This window comes from Macrotis lagotis, chromosome 3, assembly GCF_037893015.1.
Source record: "Macrotis lagotis isolate mMagLag1 chromosome 3, bilby.v1.9.chrom.fasta, whole genome shotgun sequence".
In the NCBI taxonomy this organism is placed as follows: Eukaryota; Metazoa; Chordata; class Mammalia; order Peramelemorphia; family Peramelidae; genus Macrotis; species Macrotis lagotis.
In genome coordinates, this window is record NC_133660.1 from 39,818,615 (window position 1) to 39,839,349 (window position 20,735).

At 39.4% G+C, this 20,735-nt stretch overlaps 1 protein-coding gene across 1 annotated transcript in view; it reads right to left on the reverse strand.

Moving 5' to 3' along the window:
* CCNI (cyclin I) overlaps positions 1 to 20,527 on the reverse strand; it is a 52,377-nt gene extending 31,850 nt beyond the window's left edge. Inside the window, exon 1 of the mRNA XM_074228548.1 lies at positions 20,220 to 20,527. The gene's annotated coding sequence lies outside the window, so the exon portion shown is untranslated. The remainder of the gene's footprint in view (positions 1 to 20,219) is intronic.
* Positions 20,528 to 20,735: the final 208 nt, after the last annotated feature.

The window sequence follows — 20,735 nt, forward strand, 5'->3', positions numbered from 1 at the left end:
AGAGCCAATGCTCTGTCTGCCACCCAGCCACCCCTACTATTATTACTATTTTGTTTTATTTTGGGTCTTTTTTTTCCTTCTTTTTGGTTTTTGCAGGGCAGTGGGGATCTGGTGGCTTGCATGTCACACGACTGGGTGATTGTTGAGTTTACGAGGCTGGATATGGACTCGGGTGCTCGTGGCTCCAGGGCTGGCCACCTGGCCATACCTACAATTATTATTATTATTTTTTTAATTTTAATTTTTCTTCTCTCCTCTTTAATTTTTTCACCCAAGCAAGTCTATCTATATTCATGGGGGGGGAGGGGTATTTTGTTTACTTGTAAACAAGAATATTTTATTAATGTAAAAAACCATTTGTACAAAATGAGAATAAAAAATAAATTAAAAAACAAGTAAATGGAATAAAGAATTATCTGGAAGATAAAAAGCAAAATTCAATAATGTTAAAAGAAAATGAAAACCCTACAAAGAAAACATAATTGATCTCAAAAGACAGGATGCAGAGACAACTTAAGGATCAAATTCCCTCAACAACAATAAAAAAACAAAAACCTTGAACATGATAATGCAACAAATAGAACAAGACAACTATCTGAAACATCTGAATACTGAAAACAAAGAAAGCAGCACTGGAAAAAAATCCATAAATCACCTCTAAAACAAAAAACAAAAAAGACCTATTCTGCAAACTCCAAGACACACAAGTGGACAAACTTATGACAAATTCTCGTAAAAGACAAGGAGAAAGACCTACAAATATAGACGAAATGAAATTCAGTAACGGAAGATTAGTGTACACCCTTCAGAAACAGAAGAATATGGAATAATTTATTACAAAATATAAAAAAGCTCAAGATGCAACCCCAAATGACAAACCACACAAATTGGAGCCTAAATAACACTGAAAAAAGGTGGATCTTCAATAAAAAGCAAGTCATTTGAAACATTACTACACATATATCCTCACCCCCCCATAAAGAAGACAAATTATTTGCTCTGAAAAGTACCCAGAAACCAAAACCACAAAGAAAAGTAAACAATTATCCAGAAAAGTACAAGTAATAAAACAATTCATCTCTAGAGAACATTAAAGGGGGGGGGGGAACAAATCTAGAGAGAGAAGATACCTGTGGAATTAAAGAAACAACAGAGGGAACATTAAGACATTTTTTTCCCCTAAAAGTATACAAAGGGAACAAAGATGAAAGGAGAATCAGAAGAAATATTTCTGATAAAGGTAGAGAACAAGACTGAAACAATTCGTAACTACCCAGCTGTATAGTTGAATCAATGTATAAATTCAAGAATAGAAGGATAAAGACAAGGAGGCTGAAGTTAGAAGGGAATGAGATAACATATTCAAATCAACAGTAAACTTAAGGGAAAACAGTCCCCCATCTAAGAAATGAAACAACCCCTATCTAAGGAGTGAAAAGAACGGGAAAGATGACACAGGATGTTGTCTTTTAAGTTGTCTCTGGGCATCTTGTCAATTAAGAACACTCCCATGGTGGACATCGATATGTATTCTGTAATGGGAGTATAGGGGCAGCTAGGTGGCACAAATGGATAGAGTGCAGGATCTGGAGTCAGGAAGACTCATCTTCATGAGTTCAAATCAAGCCTCAGTCACTTACTAGCTGAGTGATCCTAGGCCAGTCACTTAACCTTGTTGGCTTCAATTTTGTTAACTATAAAATGAGCTGGAGAAGGAAATGGTAACTCACTCCAGTATCTTTGCCAAGAAAATCCCCAAATGGGGTCATGAAGAGTTGGACACAAGTGAGTATCAATAACAACAAGAGAGGAACCTCACAATATCGTACACATAATCTGCAAGGGTTCTGTGAAAAGTGCACAGAATGATTGCTTCCTTTAAATCTCAAGCTGTACTTCTAAGGAAATCATTCCTCTATGGACACCAACATGCCTTAGGGAAAGGGAAATCAGAACTTCTAAAGGCAAGTGATACCTGAAAAGATGAGAGAGCATGCAATGACTTAGAAAGGATATTATATAGTAAATGGGAGGAAAATGAGGCATATGATATAAGTAAACCAAATGAAATAGGGATAAAGGAAAATTTCTACAATGGGGAAATCCTTCTAACCTCTCTACCTTATGGAGGAAATGAAACCCAACAAAGATTAAACAGAAAAGGAGGGGAGGAGACATAAGATCCATAAGATAATAACCACAGAAATTGTTTTGAATGGGAAATTCAAACTAAGTCTTTTAGAAGCTTTGATTTGATGAGGAACACAGGGAAATAAATATCAATACCTATGAGAACCACACATCAATGAATAAAAATGTAGAAGGGAGAATGTGGAGAGAACTGACCAGACAAGGAAAAGAAATCCTTCGTAGAAAAGGTACTTAACATTAACAATGAAGTTAGAGGAAATTTTGAGTGAAAATCTTTTAGTTTCCTTAGAAGAGAGGAAAAAAGAAAAGAACTAGAAGGAATAAAGAAAAAAGGAATGAATTAAGTTCAAAGTCCAAAACTAGGAAATGGAGAGACAAAGAAGGTATGGAACAGAAGGGGTGGAGTATGGCAGAAGAAGGTTCCCGCACACTGTCCACCAACATATATTTGGTTTTCATGGTAATAAAGAATTGGAAGCAAAGTAGACAATCAACAATTGGGAAATAGATAAACAAATGGAACCAACTGTACTTTAAGAAATGATGAAGATGAGAAATATAGGGAAAATCATGGAAAGATTGACATGACGATTCAGAGTAAAAAAGCAAGGCAAGAAAACAATATATTCAATGACTACAAAATAAAAAGAAATAACAATCAAAAGCAAATGCTTCTAAAATTACACAGAACAAAAGCTTGGCTCGAAAAAGAGGTAAGAAAAGAAAAACCTTTACCCCGCTGTAGAGCGGTGGGAGGGCTCAGGGTATCACATATTCTTGTTTTTAGATCTTTTTGTTTTGATGGTCAGATTCACTGATTTTTTCCTTAAAATAAATCTTATATGGGCAATGATGAGAGGGAGGGATACTGAGAAAAATTTTGGAGATGTAAAAATACTTTGAGAAATCAATAAAAATTTATTTGAAAATAAAATGTAAAATGTAGAAAAACTGCAGAAAATTCTAGTAAAATACAACAGTCATTTAAGTTAAAAACCTTTAGCATAACTCTACAAAAAAAAAAAAGCAAGCACAAATGGGATATTCCAGAAGTTTTTGCCAAACTCTCCCTATTATTTTATATACGTTTTAAATTTTTTTTTTTATCTATTTAAGGCAATGGGGTTAAGAGTGACTTTCCCAAGGCCACACAGCTAGGTAATTATTAAGTGTCTGAGGCCACATTTGAACTCAGGTCCTCCTGACTCCAGGGCTGGTGCTCTATCCACTGCACCACCTAGCTGCCCCTATTTAATATACTTTTAAAGATTCTAACACTAGCAATAAGACAAAAGAGAAAGTAATTAAAGATGTAAAAGATAAACACAAAGGATATTTTTTTAAAGAAATCCTGTTGTTAATGAAGATAACTAGTTGACTTAGAAAATTCTAGAAAATCTGCTATATGGTTGACCCACAGCAAATTTGCAAAGATGACAAAAGATGGGAATAGGCGATAGGAAAATAGGCACTAGTATATTGTTGGTAGAGTTTTGAATTAGTACTTCAGTTTGGGGCAGCAATTTGTAATTATGCAAATAAAACAAGGGAGAAAGATCAGAGATGAAAATGGAGCACAATGGTGTGGGGGGTAATTTTCTCACAAAATCTGAGTGTAAGACTATAAATAAGGAGGGAAACAATGGGGGTGGAACCTCACTTTCATTTGAACTGGTCAAAGTAAAGAGGAACACAGACACACACAGACACACACAGACACACACAGACACACACAGACACACACACACACACACACACACACACACACACACACACACACACACACACACCAGCTAGGTGGCACAGTGTATCTAGCCTGGAGTCAGGACCTGAATTCAAATGTGGCCTCAGACACTTAACACCTACTTACCTGTGTGACCTTGGGCAAGTTATTTAACCCCACTGCCCTGCAAAAACAAAACAAAAGATAATAACACACAAAATATAACTAGGGCATGATCAATCAGAGCTTCAAAAATACAAAATTTCATTCAGTAAGAACTGTTAAAATGATTGGCATCTGATGTGAACCAAAACTTAATTATGGGATGTGTGAAGAGGAAGATGAATTTTTAACATAACTCTGAGGTCAGTCTATATTTGCATATTTGTTGCATTTGGGTATAATGCGCCACTACACATCAAGTTATCAAGAGTCGTGTTCATTTTTTTAAGTGTCCTTGACAAAAGGGACAAAAAGAAAACCCCAGATTCACCTGCTAGAAGAAAGAAGAGCTTATTGTTGCATCAGAATAGAAATTTGATGTATTTGAATGGCACAAACACAGTCATAGTAATATAAAAACAGAACAAGATGTCAGAACAGTATAAATGATGGTGAAAAAAGTGACCAATATGACTAGCAAGGATAATGATCAATGTTGGAGGGGAATATGGGAAAACTGAGATATCAATGCATTGTTGGTGGACTGATCCAACCATTCTGGAGAGCCATTTGGAATTATGATCAAAAAGCAATAAAAATGTGCACCCCTTTGATCCATACAAGTCCTGAGTCTGTATCCTGAGACATCAGGAAAAAAGGTAAAAAAAAAATATCACACATGAACAAAAGTATTCATAGCAACTCTTTTTGTGGTAGCAAAGAATTGGAAATTATGGGGATGCTCACAATGGGGGAATGGTTGAACAAACTGTAGTATATGTATGTGATGGAATACTAGTCTTTTATAAGAAATCACAAGGGATGGGATTTCAGAAAAGCCTGAAAAGGCATTCATAAACTGATGCTGAGTGTAATAAGCAGGAACAGAAGAACATCACACATACTAACAACATGGAGGTGATGGATCAACCTTGATGGATTGGTTCATTTCAGCAGTACAATAATTAAAGACAATTCTAAAAGACTTGTGTTGAAAAATACCATCCATATCCAGAGAAGGAGTTGTGGAGTTTAAATGCAGATCAAAGATTATTATCTTCAATTTTTAGAAGTTGTCTTATGTATGCCATTTTTTTCTCTTTAGTATTTTTCTTTCTTCCATTTAGAGTTGATTCCACTCTCACAATATGATCGATATGGATCTATGCTTAGGATGGGTATAAATGTAGAGCCTATATCAGATTGCTTTCTGTCAGGGGGAGAAAAATGTAAAACTCAAAACCTGCAAAAATAATGATTGGAAAAGACTACTGTTGCAGATAGTTGGAAAAAACAAATTTTTTAAAAAATACTATGAGGCCCAATAACATCAGTTAAGTAACACTGATTTAGATAATGACTCAGGGCCATCCAACTACAAGAGATTCTGTGAGAATAAGATCATGTCAATTTGCACAGACTCAGATAAAGCTCTCTGCACCCATAAGTGTATATATGAAAAATTAAAGAAGAGGACAATTTGATCTATATTGCTAAAATATGATGACAGCAACAAAAACTTCATCAGGAACATCACTTAAATATACCTTTATTATTTTGTATTATTTAATATGAACCTTTAAACTGTGCTTATTATAGCTACTCTTACACTTATTTTGCAATAAAACTGAATAAAACATTTTTCTTATCTTTTGTCATTACATTAATAAATTAAATATCTAATTTTTTTCAAATTTCCACTGGACTAAACAATTATCTTATTTTAGCATATAACTATTATAATTTTGAATAGCATGAATTTGAATAATGTGACCATTTCACTAGATTTCTTATTCATACTGAGAACTACCTACATTCCACTCAACAGGGTTAAAAAGGGGGGGGGAAGGGGGAGTAAAAAGACAGGTAGATAAAAATCAGGATTGGCCCAAAGAAAAACAAAGTCTAACCATTGAGGATAGCTCCAAAGAAAGGTTCCAATCCTGTCATTGGGCTCCAGGCAAAGAAAAAAGAAGAGGGGCAGAACAGAAGCTGCAAACTACATCGATCCAAGAAGACTGCTGCTGAACACACTTTCCCCACTCTACCCTCTTCCTTCTCCATAAAGAGGAGGTATGGGAAGCCTTGAACATCACCATGACTAGCCTCAATTCCAGAAGATGGATATTGAAGAATGACAGCTACCTCCTGATGTGGAGGTGATGGGACTCAAAGCACAGAGACATACTTTTTTTGGATATAACCACTGTATGGATGTGACAAGGTTCCTCTCCACCCTCAGTTTTTTTTTAATGAGGGGATGATTAAAAATGACAACAAATGAAAAAGATAATCTAAATAACTAATAATTAGAGAAATGAAAATTAAAATAGCTCTAGGAGTATATTTCACACCTATCTGATGGAACAAGAAAACCAAAAAAGGAAAATGACAGTTGGTGGAATTGTGAATTGCTCCAGTCATTCTGGAAAGCATTTTGGTACCATGATCCAAAAATCAAAAAAATGTGCATATCCTTTGACTTAGCAATACCACTAATAGAGATCAAAGAGAGGAAAAAAGATCCATATGTATAAAAAATTCAGAGATGATCTTTTTGGTGGAACCAAGAATTAGAAACAAGAGGGTAGTCCATCAATGAAGACTGGAATGCCTAAAACAAACTATGCTTTAATAATATAATGTACAATAAGAAAAATTAAGAAAAAACTGAAACTAAATAAAATTTGAAAGACTTAAGAATTTCATCAATGCAATGAACAACCATAACTGAATACCAATAATAAAGCATTACTCCCACACTTCCTTACAGACAAAGGATATACTCAAGAACTAGAAATACATTTTCAGACATGGCCAATGTAGAAATCTCTTTTGCTTATCTATTACAATTGTTTGCTGTTGTTTTTGTTTTTTTTAAAATAATGTTTGGGAAATGGGAGAGGGAAGCTCGGTTCTGTCTTCTCTTAGATAAAATACATCTCAGTTTACAAATCTATAAAAGGACACATCACCTAAGGTGACATAGTGGATAGCATAACAGCTATGGAGTCAGGAGGATCTAAGTTCAAATCCAGTCTCAGACATTTACTCAGACAAGTCTTACTAAACCCTGTTTGCCTCACTTTTTTCTCATTTGTAAAATAAGCTGGAGAAGAAAATGGCAAACCAGTCAGACAAAACTATATATAACAAAAAGAATACATAAAATAGTAATTCCAAATGTATCAAACTGAAATTTTGTTTCTTAGTAAAACATAAATCTTCTTTATTAGATTTATCAGCTAAATAGGGATTTAAATGTAAAATCTGGCTATCGAAGTCCAAAAGGTTTTCATTTCATATGGAAACTAAGAAAGGCAGTGTGCCCAGGTCAAGAGAATCAGAAATATGTGAGCACAAACCTTGTTTCTGGACATATTCTAAGCCTGGCAATTTATCTACCCTCTCAGTGCTCCAATTAACTCTCTCAAATCACAAATTATAAAAATGTTAACACTCTGCCTTGGTTGAAAGAGTGTCCTAACCAAGAATTCCCCATACCAATTAAGAGATCCAGGTTCCCAAAAAGAAATATACCTGCATGCCAACTTAAGCTCTATAAAAAAAAAAGAGAGAAAAGTTTAATCCAGTGAAATCCAAATATTAACAATTAAACCAAGCCACTGCGTTTATGGTAGTATTCCCACACAAAGTCCTAAAAGTTTTAGTGCAATTGTTCAAGGTGAAAGCTGCACTGAGATTTTTGCATCACCCTGCATAATATATAATCTGAGTTTTGGGAGCAGATAATTCATTTCCAATTTAAAAAATTCAGAGTTATAGTAAAGAATATATACGAGCATAGTATTTTGTGGATGCATAGGCTTACAAGGCTAAGTAAAAACTTTTAACAAGCCCCCTTCAAATTTTTTAACCTCTTTGCAAGATCTTTCTCTCTAAGATCTGATTATCTTTTGTGTAGAATAATGCAAAGCAGAGAGCCAAAATCTTTTACATACAATACACACACACACACACACACACACACACACACACACACACACACACGCATCATTTCCAAATGGATAAAGGGCCACCCAATATAGACAGTAAGAACTGTAAACTATTAAGGGATATGGATAAAAGAACTGTAAACTACTAATAAGCAAATTTTTTTAAATTGCTCCAAACCACCAATTAAATATGACAAATGTAGAAATAAACACTTAGGTTTTACCTCCCACCTAGCAAAATAGCAAAGATGACAGAAGTTAAGAATAGTAAATGTTAGAAGTTGAAGAAAGATAGACACACTAATATACTTAACCACTGATGGGAGTTACAAATAAATCAAACAATCCTGAAAAGCTATTTGGAACTCGCCCATGATCTTTGACCAAGATATCCAAAGACTCAAAGGCAGAAATAAAAGTCCTACATTCACCAGAATATTTATACAAGAACATTTTGTAATAGCAAAGAACTGGAAACAAAATAGAACCCATCACCTGAAGAATGGCTAAATAAATTGTGGTTCCAAAGTGTAGTAAAATATGTAATACTGTGTTATAATAAAAAACAAAATCAATATAGAGAACTGTGGAAAGATTTATATCAACTGACGAAAATGAATAACGAGACAAGAAACAGATTAAATTACAGAAGACAATAGACAATTTTCAGACAATAAAATTTACTTGGGAGAGACAGAGTCAAGATGGAGGAATGAAGGCAGGAAATCCCAGAAGCTCTCCCCAAAATACTCTAAAATTAACTTAGGGGAGGAGGGGGCAAACAAAACTAACCCAACAAGATTTACAAAAAGAAGCAAGCAATTGGGGGGGGGCAAAATTTTGCAGCAAACAATTCTGATAAAAATCTGACATTCAGATTATCTAAAAAGAAGACACAAATATGTAAAAGTCTGAAAGCCATTTTCCAATAGCCAATGGTCAAAGGATATGAAATTTTTTTTAATTGTTTTACTCAGGGGGCGGCTAAGTGGTTCAGTGGATAAAGTACAGGCCCTGGAGTCAGGAGTACCTGAGTTCAAATTCGACCTCAGACACTAAATAATAAATAATCGCCTAGCTGTGTGACCTTGGGCAAGTCACTTAACCCCACTGCCTTGCAAAAAAAGAAAAGAAACAAAAATTGTTTTACTCAGCCAAGATCTTCCTTTTCCCTTCACCTTCTCCTAATTAAGAACATGAGAAAACAAAACCCATTAAAAACACGCATAGTCAATCAAAACAAATTTCCACATTGGACACATCCAAAAATTATTCGTCTCATTCTGCATTCCAAGTTCTTCCCTCTCTATATGAGGAGAGGGGTAGTTTTATGATTGGAGTCCAAGAATGCTCATTACAACAGTAAAAGTTCAACATAATAGTAGTTGATTTATATACCACAATTTGTACATCCATTCAAGAAATGAGACTTTCAAAAGAAAAATATGCAAGGGATTAAAAATAGAAAAAAAATAACAGTTAAGAGACATACCAGGAGAGAAATATTGGGAGAAATTTTGGAAATATGAAAAGATATAAGAATTTATTTTAAATATTGAGAAACTCAATGTTCTTTTTTTTGTAATTTAATGTTTATTCTCATTTTGTACAATTTTTTTATACAGCAATAAAATATTCTTGTTTAAGAGTAAACAAAGTACCCCCTCCCCCCAAAAATATAGACTCACTTGAGTTTGATAAAGTAAAGGGGAGAGAAAAAAATTAAAATTGAAATTAAAAAATAACAGTAATAATTGTAGGTATGGCCAGGTGGTACAGTGGACAGAGTACCAGCCCTGGAGCCAGGAGCACCCAAGCCCATATCCATCCCTGTACACCCACCCAACAATCACCTAGCCATGTGACATGCAAGCCACTCCAACCCCACTGCCCTACATAAACCAAAAAAAGAAAAAAAAAGACCCAAAATAAAATAAAATAGTAATAATAGTAGGAGTGGCTAGGTGGTGGACAGAGCACTGGCCCTTGAACCAGAAGCACCTGGGTCCGAATCCGGCCTCAGACACCCAACAATCACCCTGCTATGCAGCCCCAGGCAGGCCACCCAGCCCCATTTGCCCTGCACCCCCCCCAAATAATAATAATAATAATAATAATAATAATGATAAAAAATGTGCTTCAGTCTGTGTTCCAACACCACCAACTCTGTCACGGGTGGATCACATTCTTTATAAGTCCATGGCAAAAGTTACTTCCATATTTTTCCTCCTTTTCCATTGCTGATCACAACTCCTTCCTTTCGTATTTCTCCACTACCATGTACTATATTTTCTCTCTCCTTTCACTCTGACTCTGCTGTAGGGTCGCTGAGGGGCGCAGCAGACAGATCCCTGGTCCTGGGGCCAAGAAGCCCTGAGCCCCCATACCACCCCTTAGGCCCAGCATCCACCTGGCCCTATGGTCCTGGACAGGCCTTCCAATCCCAGCTCCTTGCTAGAAGTAAAAAGGAAAATATATTATATCTGACCACTCTCCCCCCCATGGTCCATCTTCTCCTCCATCACTCACATCCCCCCTCCCCCCTCTCTCCTTCTTACTCCAGATGCTTATACCCCATTGAGTATATATGCTGTTTCCTCTCCTAGCCACCTCCGATGAGAGCGAAGGTTCCCTCATTCCCCCTTGCCTTCTCCTTCCATATCATTGTAGTAGCTCATTGTAATAAAGAAAAATCTTATTATATGAAATATCTTGGCCTATTCCCCCCTCTCCTTTTTCTTTCTCCCATTACATTTCCCTTTTTTCTATTGACTCCATTTTTACACCATATTTTATCTTCAAATTAAGTTTTTTCCTGTGCTTCATCTATAAAAGCTCATTCTACCTGCTCTGTTAATTGAGAAGGTTCATATGAGTATTATCAGTGTCATTTTTCTATGCAGGAATACATGCAGTTCATCATCATTAAGTCCCTCATATTTGCCCCCCTCTCCTCCACTCTCTATGCTTCACCTGAGTCCTGTATCTGAAGAGCAAACCTTCTGTTCAGCTCTGGTCATTCCAACAGGAACATTTGAAATTCCCCTGGTTCATTGAAAGTCCATCTTTTTCCCTGGAAGAGTACATTCATCCTTGCTGGGTAGTTGATTCTTGGTTGCATTCTAAGCTCTTTTGCCTTCTGGCATATTATATTCCAAGCCCTATGAGCTTTTAATGTAGCTGCTGCTAAGTCCTATGAGATCCTGATTGCAGCTCCACAATATTTGAACTGTGTTGTTCTGGCTGCTTGTAATATTTGCTCTTTGACTTGGGAGTTCTTCAACTTGGCTATAACATTCCTGGGGGTTGGATTTTGGGGATCTCTTTCTCAGGGGGATCTGTGGATTCTCTCCATTTCTATTTTGCCCTCTGCTTCTAGGATATCAGGGCAATTTTCCTGTAATTCTTTGAAAATGATGTCAAGGCTCTTTTCCTGATCATGACTTTCAGGTATTCCAATAATTGTTTTTTTTAGGTTTTTGCAAGGCAAATGGGGTTAAGTGGCTTGCCGAAGGCCACACAGCTAGGTAATTATTAAGTGTCTGAGACTGGATTTGAACCCAGGTCCTCCTGACTCCAGGACCTGTGCTTTATCCACTACGCCACCTAGCCGCCCCAATTCCAATAATTTTTAAATTATCTTTCCTGAATATGTTTTCCATATCAGTTGTCACACTTTCTTCTAATTTTTCATTCTTTTGGTTTTGGAAGTATTGATTCTTGATTTCTGGTAAATTCATCTATCTCCCTGAATTCTATTCTTTGTCTGATGGACTTATTTTCCTCAGAGAGCTTTCTTATCTCTTTTTCCATCTGGCCAATTCTGCTTTTTAAAGCATTCTTCTCCTCAATAACCCTTTGAACTGTTTTATCCATTTGACCTAAGCTGGTTTTTAGCATGCTATTTTCTTCAGCATTTTTTGGGATTTCCTTGACTAAGCTGCTGACTTTATTTTCATGTTTTTTTCCTGCATCTCTCTCATTTCTTTTCCCAGTTTTTCTTCTAACTCCCTCATTTGATTTTCAAAGTCTTTTATGAGCTCTGTCCTAGCCTGAGCCCAATTTCTGTTTTTCTTGGAGTCTTTAGATGCAGGAGCTTGTGCTTCCTCTTCTTCAGACTTGAGTGTTTTGATCCTTCTTGGGCTCAAAGGCAAAATATTTCTCAATGGTGTTCCTCTTGTTTCTCTGCTTGCTCATTTTCCTAGCCTTAGCCTGCTTTTGGGGTGCTTCCTGAGCTTTTGGGACACTCCCACAAGGGTCTTAGTGTGAGAGGTTCTGTCTTCCCTCCTGGTCTGTGAATGACCATAAGCGCCCCCCTCTGCCATGGGGCTGAGATGGGGAGGGCCCTGCTGTTCTACTGGGGGGCGCTAGACTGCAATCGGGATCTGAATGTGGTCAGAACCCCAGAGTCCTGTTCCAGGGGTAGAGCTCCGCAGTCTCTCTTCACTCCCCTCCCTAGGTTCAATGGGCTCATGCCCTGGGGGCTCCTGCTTACCAGCTCTGCCTGCTTCTTTTACCTGGATCAGGACTGCCTTGGCCACACTGCTGCTGTGTGCCCTGAGGGCTGGGCTTCACGTGCTCGCTCTAGCAGAGGTCTCCTGCTGTTTCCCCCAATTTGTGCCTTGTGTTCCCCAGGGTGTAGGTCAGGAGACTCCCCTCCTGCTGTGAGCTGTGGCTCCCAGTGCCCTAGGGCTGCCTCCAGGAGGCTGAAGTTCTTTTGCTCTGGAGGGCCGCCCCTCCAACCCCAGGGAGTGGAGCCTTTCTGCTCTTTTCCAGGTTACCTTGAGTAGGAGAACTGCCTCACTGGGTCCCTCTGTGGGTTCTGTCTCTCGAAAATTTAGTTAGAGTCCTTAGTTTAGAAGTTTTATGAGAGAGCGCCCAAGACACAATCTACTCTTGTCGCCATCTTGGCTCCGCCTCCTGAAACTCAATGTTCTAAAAAAAATTCTAGGGTACATCACTTTACACTCATCTAATTTTCAAAGATGAAAGACAGGAACAGTCAATGCTGAAGAAGTTATGCAATCAGTTGCAATATAGGTTTCCATCAGTTGAGGACTGGCTTAACAAACTTGCAATATATAAATCTTAATGAATTCTACTTCAAGACAGATCAAAAAATTCACATAAACATGCAAAGACTTTCATGAAATGATGCTGAGAAAGAATCCAAATCAGAACATTATGATATCATTATAGATAAAGACAACACAAAAAGCCAAAGCCAGATGAAACCCAGTCATCAATGTTGATTCCAGAGGACTAATGTGGAGACAGGTTTTGTTTCTCTCAATAGAAAAGTTATCAACTTTGGCTGCAGAAATCCACTCTGGCAGTTGTCATTGCTGAACTGGATGATTTTCATTCCTACAGTATGTCCAAAATACCTACTTCTTGTTCCTATTTCCACCCTGCTTCTACAGCCATCATCCAAAGAAGTAACTCTTGTAAGATATAAGTCTTGGAAATCAGAGCCACTAGAGAACCAAAAGACAAAGTTTTCACCAAGTCCTCCAATCAGAAAGGCATCAATATCAGAAACAGATGTGACTTTAATAAGGGAAATGACACTAAAAGAAGATGAATTGCTCTCTGCTTTTCCACTGTGCCCTCGGGTCCACCAGGCTTTTCTGTCCATTCTGCAGTTAAATTATCTTCTAGAGCTCCTGAGAACAAAAGTTCTTACTTTCCTTTTTGCATTCCCAGGTCATACCACTTCATAATTGTTTTTTCCTTTATTCAATTCCAAATTTCCTAAGTGGTAAGAGAATGACTATATTAACTCAGGGACTTTATCAGTGACCATTAAAAACCCAAACTCAGAGAACATTAAAGTATAAACTCCTCATTTTACAGCTAAGGAAGAAGATTCAAAAGTTAAGTAAATTTATCCAAGTCAGAACTGCAAGCTTTGGTATGAACTCCACTATTTGTGGAAGAATTCTTTAGATGACTAAACTGAAAGGTTTACTTCTGGAAACTCCCATTAAGCTAGAGTTCTCAAACTATAAGACTCATTCCTCTCAAGGGGAAATAAGACCTGTTATCTTTATCGATACGATCATTATTGTTTAAGTATACACATACACATAATTATTTGAACTTTTTAACAATGAGGTAAATGGAGGGGGGGGGGGATCTGAAACAGAAAACTCCCAGATAAGGAAACTTGTTCTCCAAAGCTAAGAGAGAGGGCCAGGTCAGTGAATTTAAATCCTGCCTCAGACACTAACCAGCTGTGTGACCCTGGGGAAATCCCGGAATCTCCACTTGCCTCAGTTTCCTATAAAATAGGGATAGTCATAGCACCCACTTCACAAGGATTGCTTCTATCATATAAATTTGCTTTACAGAACTGCCAAGTGTGTAAAAAGCTTCATTCAATAAGAGGAATATTGATATGACCAAAAGTATGCTTGGCAAATCATATGGAAAATGGCTTCAAATAGTTCACCTGTACCTAAGGTGGGAAAAAGAATTGTATTCATTGAGAAACTAAACATTTAATATTTTGTGTCACTTACAGATAATGTGGGAAGAACTGATGAGTCAGCAAAGAGGAGTTTTAGTCCAACAGAATTTCCTCTATTTTAAAACATTATAGCATATATTTTGACCCTCAATCAATCAGCAAACATTTCTTAACTGCCTACCGCAGTGGGAATACAAACACAAAAAAGGAAACTATTTCTATTCACAAAGAGCTTTGGAACCAATCTCCTATTTATATCACTGTCAATCAGCCAACAAACATTTATTTTACACATGATAGTCTTATGAACTGTCCTCTAAAATTCTGTCTAGAACCAGGATAAATTTAAAACATTTTGAGAGACCTCAGAGACACTTCCTTTTATAGAGAAAGAAATGCAACCTAGCACTGCCTGTCCAAAAACATACAACTAACTAGTGGTATTGCCAGAACATACTGCCCAACTCCTAATCCAATTCTTATAGTCATTTAATTTGAGATAAAAGGTTAGCTTCAATCTTTCACCCACTAGGAGGCTCCAGTTCATTTCAAGACTGGCTGGATCACCTGATTTTTTTCTTTTTTTTCTTGATCACCTGATTTTTAAGCAATTGGCCTGCAACTTCAAGGCAAGGAATCTAATGAAGAATGGTCAAATTGGAGAAAGTGAAATTTTGATCTGCTATAAGAATACATTCTCAGAAAAAAGCACATGAGCAACAAGATAGAGGCCTAGATATTTTCTCCAATTTCCACTAACTTTTAAAAGCTACCTAAAAGGAATATCTTCAAGGGCAAAGAAACTAAAAAACCTCAACAAGAAAACAGCCCCACCCTCCCTAGCTCCCAAGTCTGGTGAGACTTACCACCTGACCCATAAGCTTATGCCCTAGGGCAGGTGTCCAACCTTTTGGCTCCACAAGTTTCTGTACAGCAATTTGGCCCAAAAGAGCAGACAGACTGAACAGCCCTGCTTTAGGGTCTTTCTGGTGATTTCTTACTCTGGCTGCTAACAGTCTGGGCAGCTCAGCCAGCCCCACCCAGGCCCTGCCCTCACTCCAACAATTTCATGGCAACAAGCACCAGTCAACCTTGTAGAGAAGGAAGACTGGAAGCACCAGCAATAAGTAGAATTAAAGAAGGATCTAACTGGACAGATTTCCAGGCATAGGTCTAAAAGAAAGGGCACGATTATGCAGTGTGGACCACTTCTGTCCTCCTTAGACATTTGGGGCAGGGATCAGGAAAGGTGGAAAATTAATTCTCCAATGTGGAAGTAAAGTTAAGTCAACTGAAATCCAGGAATTCAGAGGGCAGCTATTAAAGGAGAGAGTCAGAAAGTGAACAATATAGGAACATAAAGAAAAAAAGGCTTTTAAAACCACTAAATATCTCAGGAGAAAGAAAATTAAAGCTAAAAATCTAAGAGTACAAGCAGATAAATCAGCATGAAAATGGCTACCAAGCTATCTAACAACTGCAAATGTCTGTAAATGCTATAACACAAAAGAAATTGAGAGAATCCTATGGATTTATCAAAAGACAGTAACCACAGAAAATGGTTCCATGGCAGAAATTAAAGAAGTTAAAAGGAACAAATAACAGAATTTACAGCCTATAGAGCAGAAATAATTAACAGAATAGAAAAACTCGAGTCTTTGGTGGCAAATAGATATAAAGAGAGAAAAACAAGAGGAATACAGGTATAACACATCTGGACAATCTGGAAGGAGTTTGGAAGAAGAGAAGCAAAAATAATAGGGAAAAAACCAGCACAAGATCTCTACAAAGAAAACATACTGATTTCAGAGAGATCATGTCTTCCAGTAGAGTGACAAATCAACTAACCCAAACATCATAATGCTACAAACCCAGAACTTTTGAATATAGAAAACATAGCACCAACTGAATTCACAAATCTCCTCAGAAAACAAAAAACTTATTCTGCAAATTCCAAGACAAAGTAAATAAGTTCAATAACAATAAATTCTGCAAGAGACCAAGAGAAAGACTTTCAAATGAAAAGAAAATTCAAGACTATTTTGCACCCACCAGAAACCCTAAAAGGGAATGGAATAACATAAAAAATGCAAAAGAACTCAAAAAGCAACACAAAGTGACATTCCCTGCAAATCTTGGACTAACTGGCAATGAAAAAAATTATGTTCTATAAAACAGAGGCCTTTGAAATACTCCTACTTAAAAAAAAAGACACAAGCAGATTATCTGTACTGCAAGTTCCCCAGGTAACAAAAAAAAACCCAAGGCAAATAAATACAAATAACTGAGGAAAACAAAGAAATAAATCATCCCCAAATTCTAAAGAATATTAAAAGGAGAAAAACAAGCCTAGAGTTTAAAAAATAAAAGGATCATTAAGAGTAAAAAAGTATAGGAGGGGACAAAATGAAAAAGAGAGGAACTTAAGAAAACCAAATGGGGCAGCTAGGTGGCGTAGTGGATAAAGCACTGGCCCTGGAGTCAGGAGTACCTGGGTTCAATCTTGTCTCAAGACACTTAATAATTACCTAGCTGTGTGGCCCTGGGCAAGCCACTTAACTCCGTTTGCCTTGCAAAAAAAAAAAAAAAAAGAAAGAAACCCAAACCATCATGGACTTTTTAATCTCATAAACATTGATCCTTAATGGATCAATCAGCTTATTTTGCGGGACTAAACTGAAAAATGAAAATTTTCCTAAAAGGACCATAAAGATATAAGTAGAAGACAGAAAAGAATGTGTGATGTTCCCCATTCAAATCAATGATAGAACAATGAAGAGAAAATAGCTCCTGTAGTCTCTCAGCAAGAAGGGCTACAGGAAAATGAGTGTAGTGGCAAAGGGAAGGATTAAAACTGGAGGAAAAGAAAAGGGAAAGGTCTTGAATCAGGAAGGGAGGAAATTTCAATGAAGAACATTCTCATGGGATGAGATATATATTCCATAATAGAAGAATGTCATCTTACTATTTTGTGCCTATAATCTGCAAGGGTTTGAGGCAGAGAGAGACCATTTTCTCAAATCAAGCATTTTTCCTTGATGAACAACATCATACCCTATGGACAACAACTCACCTCAGGAAAAGGGAAATCAGAACTTCTAGAGGCAAGTGTCACCTGGACAAGTGGAAGACCAAGGTCCTTGAAAAGAGATTTAATGCAGGTGAGAAAGAAAATGACTGTGGGAGGGCAAGCTATATAAGTGGACAACCAGATGAACAAGGACCAAGGGAAATTTTTATCATAGGGCAATACTTGTAACCTCGCCACTCCTGCAGGATTTGGTACTTCAAGAATGAGTCACAACAGAAAAAAAAAATGTAGAGACAGGATAAGGCCTACAAAGCAATAAAAAAGAAATGGTTTAGAATGGGAAAGTCAAAATAAGTACTTTAGAAGCTTTAATTCAAAAATGAAGACAAAGAAACTAAAGGAATAATTATCAAGAATCAAAGAATAATAATCAATAATCAAAGACTAGACAGAATGGAAAGATAATTGAAGAGAACAGAGTAAAGCAATCTCTTTACAAAGTCTAGATAAATGGGGGGGGGGGACAGTAACAGAAGAAACAGAAGGGAAAATTCTACTTATTTAGGGAAAAAAAAAAAGAAGGGGAATCTATAAGCCAAAGTCCAAAACCTGGGAAAGGAATGATAAATGTGGGGGAGAGGAGTGAAGGTGAGAGAGTGTGGGGGAAAAAGTGGTGGGAACAGGGTTGCCTCAAGGTATATTAAGCTAAAATAATCACAAGGATAGTTTTAAAAGGAGAAGAAAAAGAAAAAAAATTTTAAACCCATGCCTATTTAAATAAACACTATGGATATTTTATGACATGAAGCACCAATGTAAGCAAGCAAAAGTTGTAGATTTTTAATCTACTTATGAAATAATCTGCCAACGTTAGCTGAAACCAGAATTTTCTAAAGTGCCCTTTAAAAAAGAACTCAATTCATGTCTAAACAGCCAAGAGGAAAACTAGAACTCAGGGGGCAAACAGAAAACAATTTCTAATGCTAATAAATTGTTCCTTATGTCACCACCAATCGGAACAATTAAGCTGTTAAGAGTCAGCCATACCTACCTTCTGCTTCCAGGGTTTCGCTTCAAGCTCTGTACCTGCTGGCTACGGAATTTAACACCCAAAGTCAATTGTGAAAGACTTGCAAACTGAGTTCAAAGATTTTGCTATTATACAACCTCATAACAAGTAGTCAAAATAGAGCCCATAAAGGGAGCCAGACAACTCTTAAGCTTCCTGTGCATCTTCTTGTGCTTTTAGCACGACCCAGACACAGCTACCACCCTCCACCACACCCTATGCCTCAGCACAGTGTCCGGCTTCCAGCCCACCTCCCCTGGTCTGGAATGTACTACTTTTCTTTGACCTCTGGAAAACCTGATTCTTTCAAAATCTGACTTGGGGGCTATCTCCTCTTAGAAGCCTTTCCTGACCCCCTCCCTAGTATTACCTTTTCCTTGCTCAATTTATCATGTAATTTATTTTTCTCTTTATGTGTTGTACCCAAGAGGAAAATGAGGAGTATATTTAATTTTTGTTCACATGTAAAAGAAAAAACAAAATTACACATCTAAGATTCAGCATCAGAAATGTGAGACAAAGGAGACACACATTAAATGGTTCCCTCTTGTAGTCAACAAATGGTTCACTCAAGAACTTTTGTTTCCAAAGAAACCAACAGAGCTAAACCTCGACCACCAAAACCCTAAGGTTGCTGATGGCATTTCCCTTTTCCTCGTCTTCCCGAGCTCATGTTTTTTCCTCCTAAATGTCAGCAAGTTAGAAAAGCACGAATTTAAACTAGTTACACTTACCTTTAAAATTTTACTACCACTTTGGTGCCAATATTTCCTTTCCATTTCCTTAACGTTTCTTTCGTTCTTTTTTTTTAAATAGGAAGGCAGTAGGGAGAGGTGGGAAGGGGGGGTGGATTTGCCAGGGGATTAAAAACCAAACAAGAAAAGTCTTCTGGCTCTTCTGCCCACAGGAAGGTCCGCCCGTCCCAGCCCTCCTCGCCTTTGGCCCACTTCAATTCGGTCCTACCCTTGAAACCCCCAGCTCTGAGCAGGCCCGACTCGGGGTTCCCAGGTCCCCTCTCTCTTCGGGGTATCCCGGGGGCCTTTTGCACCAGGCTATCTCCTTTGGACTCCTGGAAGAGGCCTTTCCTAAGCCATCATTACTCCCTCAACCATCACTGCATTTTTCCCTCAATTCTGTGCCAAGGTAGTTTCCAACCACCTTCACCTTTTTTCGAGTTTTGGACGCCACATTTTTCTGGCATCCTCCCCCCTTCCCCTGCGCCCCCCGGGCTGCGCGCCCCATTGTGTGAGTCGTGTGGGAAAAGGGGGGCTGAGGCCCCAGCGGGGCGGGACGGAGCCCAGGAACACGCGGACTGGGAAAAGTTGCCGCGTCGCAGCGCGGCCCCGGGAGTTCGTGTCCCAGCCCGCCTCGGGGGCGCCGGCGGCCGGGCCCCTCTGCCGCAGGTGCCTCCCGGGCCACGTCCCGCGCGGCCGGGCCGCAGCCCCCTCCCTCCTTCCTCCGCGGCGCCCGGGCGCGGGGCGCGCAGACAAGGGCCTCCTCTCCGGGGGCCCAGCACCCCGAGCCCCCCCGCGCGGGAGCGGACAAAGGAGGCGGCCGGCCCCGCCCCCGCCCCGCCAACAAAGGGGCGCGCGCCCCGCGCCGCCCGCCGCCCGGGGCCCGAGGCGCGTCCGCGCCCGGCCGGGGCCGCGGCTCACCTTCCTCTCCTCCGCCTCCGCCGCCTCCTCCTCCTCCTCCCCGGCAGAGCACTGGGCCTCACGCCGGCGACGGGGGGCATCCGGGGCCGCGCTACCGCCTCATCCTGCCGGCGCGGCGGCCAACGGTCCGTGCCCGTCACCGGCTCAGGCCCATGGCGCCCCCCGGCCCTCGGCCGCCGCCGCCGCTGCTCCTGCCCGGCCGGCCCGGGGGCTCCCTCTCGCCATAGGGCGCCGGGGGAGGGGCAGCCTGGGGGGGAGGGGAGAGGGACGAGCGAGACGAGAGCCGAGCGCCGCCGCGTCCGCCGCCCGGGACTGGGAGGAGGGGAGGGGAGCGCGGCGCGGCCCCGCCCCCGCGCAGGGATCCGCCGGCCGGAGGCCGTCTACACCGAGGGGCGCGGCCGCCGGAGCGCGCGCGAGCCGGAGGCCGAGCCTCGGGATTCTTTTTCTTTTGTCTCCGAGGCGGAAGGATTTTCTCGGCGTGGGGAGTGCTCCTCGCCGTGACGCCCGCCCTTCTTC